Genomic DNA, 4,744 nt, shown 5'->3' with positions numbered 1-4,744 from the left:
GACAGATTATTTTGATGTACGTCAAACGATCAAACTAATCTTCTTGTCTCATCAACAATGTGGCACACACTGAGCCTTTGATTTTGTTATAACATATTCCAGGGGTGCAGAGAACGTAATTAAGTGAAACCCTTGCGGTATCGAGGATGATGTTGGCCTGGTCATTCTATCTGGCACTGTACGTCCGTCCCTATTTGTGTTTGTTTCAGTTCTCTTTACTTGTCTTATTATTTCAAACACTCCCCTGATCTCTGGAATTCCAAACATTCACTGATTCATTGTTTATAAATGTCCATGAACATTACTTAAGAATATTAGGTAGGTGTCTGAAACCGCTGGTCGTCATCATATACCTGGCCCAGGTACACAACTCCATTCATCAGGATGTGTTCTTTGTTAATCCACACATACCTGTGTCTAGGTACTTGATTTAACAGTAATGAATTTGGATAATTTTTAAATGTAAAAATACAAAAAATATGTAAAATGTACAAATTCCAGTGGTCAGTTGGTAACCTCTATGGTCATCTAGACTACTGCTGTCCAGGTACACAACTCCAATGGTCATTAGGTATCCCCTGTCCGGAGTCACATACCTGTGTCCAGGTACATAACTAGGTTATCCAAATTCATGGTCATCTACTGCTGTCCAGGTACATAACTAGGTTATCCAAATTCATGGTCATCTACTGCTGTCCAGGTACATAACTAGGTTATCCAAATTCATGGTCATCTACTGCTGTCCAGGTACATAACTAGGTTATCCAAATTCATGGTCATCTACTGCTGTCCAGGTACATAACTAGGTTATCCAAATTCATGGTCATCTACTGCTGTCCAGGTACATAACTAGGTTATCCAAATTCATGGTCATCTACTGCTGTCCAGGTACACAACTCCAATGGTCAGTAAGTAGGCTCTGTTCATAGTCGTTACTGCTGTCCAGGTACACAATGCTTTTGGTCGGTAGATGTCCCCAGAACTCCTCAAACATCCAGGTATACATCTTCACAAAACAGTTGGTGTGTGTCCATTTTCATCTACCTTTAGCCAGGTATACATTTCCAGCCGTCGGTCGGTATTTCTTCAAAACATGCCATTCATGAAATTGACAGGTTGTAAGAAATGTTAGATAATGTGGGTTATATTTGTGGCCAGTGGTATGAGGCAGGTACATCCGATTGTATGTAACTTCTCAGGGCATTTCTCTACACAATGAATGTGTATGGGACCTAGGTATTAATCATGTATATTCGTGTATATCCATGTAACCAGTACGGTATCGCTGTGTTAGTGTCATATTAGGGGAACAATCCAATATAACAATAGGGTTTATTGTTGACTCGGGGAAAAAAAAAGCTTGATTCCAAAGTTCTGGTATATATTGATGCCAGGTGTGATATTTTGCATCAAAAGAAAATATGAATGTAGTCATGAACATGAAATCTCGGTTCAAATGATTCAAGTCTAATTCTGTATGTGTATTCAATGTCATTTTAGCGTGCATTGTGACTACACACATTGCAATTGTATATCCTTTAAGTAATAATCATTAGTTTAGCATATTTGGCTTCATCCTCGATATCCAGGGGTTATGCTCCCTTTTGCTCTCTACACCCCTGGAATATGTCAAAGCGAAGATTACAAAGGAGACGCCTGACTTCAAAGCTTGTCAATATTTACCGTTATGTGACTGCGAGATTCTTTTGATGTATATCAAAGGGTCGAAATAATCTTCTTGTCTCACCAACAAGGTGGCGCACACCGAGCCTTCGGTTTTGCTATGACGTATTCCAGGGGTGCAGAGAGCAATAGTGAGCGTAACCCCTGGATATCGAGGATGTTTTGACTATGATTTTGAGGGAGGGGATGTTGAAATGAGCGCTAGGTTTCCTTCTCAATTTGATGTTGTGCTACTCAACCATATTTAAATTCAGTTTAAAAAAGTGGTTAGATGATGCCAGTTTAATACTGGGAGTGGGCATATCATTGGTACAGTAGGTATGATAAGCACCTCATCGCGTAAAATACTGCGTGGTCTGTCTAGTCAAGAAAAATAGGGCAAGTAGATTAGGTTTCAGGTCATAGATTTATTTTAATGTTTTGAATTGTGTTGAATTTACTACATATTTGGGGTAAAAAAAGATTTACGCAGGATCAAAACGTAATTCAATATGCTTTTTATACAGCAGCCATGATCAGAGCAGGTCTAGGTTGATCATGATGTACATTGTCACTGCTTAGTTTGTCATCAAGTCCACGTTTGAACGTTTCAAATATCTGTAAGTGTATAACATGTGTAATTAAATAGACAATAGTTATGATTCTGTACAAAGAATCTACAATTCACTGGGCCAACATGAGAATTAAATATATAATTTATTGAAAGTCAAGTCTTTCACAGCATCAGATATATTTACAAATTTCTAATGACACAAATAACAGAGTCCCCAAAAACAATTAAGAGAGAAATAACTCTCTACTCGATTACGTTAACATCACCAGTAGTCTACTAAGGAGAATACTGACTCACCAATGTTGTTAGAGGCAGTCTGGAATATCTTCTTCGTAATAGGACAAAATACAAGAGTTGTCTCTCTTTGTTTTCTATTTTCTAAGGGAATATCTGTTATAAATAGTATAACGACAAGTAATTCTGGGTGGTGTGGTTTTGTAGGGGTTGTCTCGTGATTCCACATAAAAATGGCACTTAGGGCATATTTTCACTCAGTTCATTTGAAGAAATAATAAATGCATACTTAAAATACTAAAAATTTCCATGGGGGAGATAACACGTTCTCAAAATTAAATGCATAAATATAAAGTGTGTTTGTACACCCTTGGGAAAAATAACACTTTTGGCATAGTTTGAGCTATTCTTTCAGGTGAAAAGTTTAGCTTTTACCAGTTGAAAATGCTCAATTTTAGAGTCCAAAATTGTAACTTGTTTCCTTTAAATTACCTAGAAATGAAATGCAGGAAAGCAATATTTGCTGTTGAACATGTATCAATATGAAATGTACAAAGTTGTGATCTATGTTCACTCCAGTACAGTTATTAGTGAACTCTTTTTGGTCCCTAGAAATGTGTCATTAACGTACATGGTTAACGGTAAGTATGTGTCTTAACTCACCCACCCCTGTCAGACACATTTAAACTCTTCCAATGCAAAGGTTGGAATAGTTCATTATGAAATTTCAGGGATGAATGACTTAACGCCAGTTACTTGTTGCATTAGGTACAACTCTACTGCCCCAAATCCTGCCAATTGTTCATTCTGGTTTCAATAACTATGAAAAAAAACCACCGTTTGATATAAATGTATACTACTTAATCCACAATTTGTCATATGCTACTAATATTTATATGCATTACCCGGTATATTACAGTAAGAATTTTATATCTATGTACAAGTATTCGCTTTTTGCTGCAAATGTTCTCAAGCTGCTGCTACATGTACTAATCTGTTTTTATTTGTCTTTATCTTACACTGTTAGATGATGCATTGGTTGATAACATTTGATGTTTGCCAATAATTGTGTTCACATTTTGGATTACTTTTGCCATTAGTTATACCTTATTGATCCATACAGTAGTAATGCCATTATTCTCGTAGTCCCATCTATTATATTATTTTGTATTGATTGTTTAAGTTTTTATTAAGGAATCCATAGTCTTACTCTATAACAGAGATTTAGGGTATAATAAAAGTTAATAATACCATCTCCCTACCAAAATCCTTGACAAATGTAATAACTTAAATTTCAGATTGTAAACTTCCTTTCCTCAGAAGGAACATGTCAGCCTCCCCTTAACCCTTTCACCACTGTAGACCATAATGGACTCATCCAGATCAGTGCATGGTAGAGTCCACTAAAGTTACAAAGGGGTGAAAGGGTTAATATGAATTTTTCGTGTTAACGATTATATTATTTAATTGTTCCGAGGCCGCCTGTCAGGATATCGGGGTTTGCTTGACAAATTCGTCCTATTGACCAAATTACTTACCACAGGTGTTCTTATCAAGAGGCTAAATCTTATATAATTTGAAGAAATTGAATCGTCATTATCAAGACCTCATTTACACCGAGGCTATTTCAGTGTGCACCCTTTTAATCAAAGACACGGTCACTGAAACTCGTTCCTACTTAGTGGAATTTGATGGGCGACATCCTGAAGGATGCTACATCTGGTGAACTCTTACCCCTTTTGAGCACATAGTTTCGCCTTCTCATTTCTTTCCTCTTCTTTATTTTTGTGAGGGTTCAAGATGACTCCATACTCTGGTGTTAATTGTTAATTGACTTTTAGTTCTGAGCTTGTCATTAGGTATTGACGATTTTCTACTTTATTTTCTATGTAACTTTAGCGTAGAGTAGTTTAAGTGTTTATTATTGACATTTTTGTTCTAGTTTACAGAAAGTAAATTCTACTTATTGTGCCAACAGTCCTCACTGTTATTTCTAACAGTTACTCTATTTAAAGACACCAGTTTTAAAGAGTAACTGAAAAGTTTACTGGTATATATATATAAATATACACCTGTCTGTGTTTTGTACAATTGTTGCTGATGCCTGCATTCAGATGTGATTCATGCGTCTGTAAGATAAAATACATAATAATCTCAACTTAGCTGATCGCTGATGGTGTCTATATGATCATGCAGATTGTTACGGTATATAAAATATTTTTCGAAGTTTATTTGAGTGTTGGTTGTGGTTTTTTCCTAAGAAGAGAAAATTAA

The 4,744-nt window shown here is 36.1% G+C and overlaps 1 long non-coding RNA gene across 1 annotated transcript; it reads left to right on the top strand.

Moving 5' to 3' along the window:
- The first annotated feature begins 769 nt into the window (after positions 1-769).
- LOC110451335 lies at positions 770-4,701 on the top strand. The gene is made up of 2 exons (XR_002463058.1): positions 770-841; positions 889-4,701. It is a non-coding gene; the product is annotated as an uncharacterized LOC110451335 (long non-coding RNA).
- The last annotated feature ends 43 nt before the right edge of the window (positions 4,702-4,744 follow it).

The sequence above is a fragment of the Mizuhopecten yessoensis genome, unplaced genomic scaffold (genome assembly GCF_002113885.1).
Source record: "Mizuhopecten yessoensis strain PY_sf001 unplaced genomic scaffold, ASM211388v2 scaffold5965, whole genome shotgun sequence".
NCBI classification, from domain to species: Eukaryota; Metazoa; Mollusca; class Bivalvia; order Pectinida; family Pectinidae; genus Mizuhopecten; species Mizuhopecten yessoensis.
The sequence above is the reverse complement of the archived record's forward strand: the minus strand, read 5'-3'. Positions and strand labels throughout refer to the sequence as shown.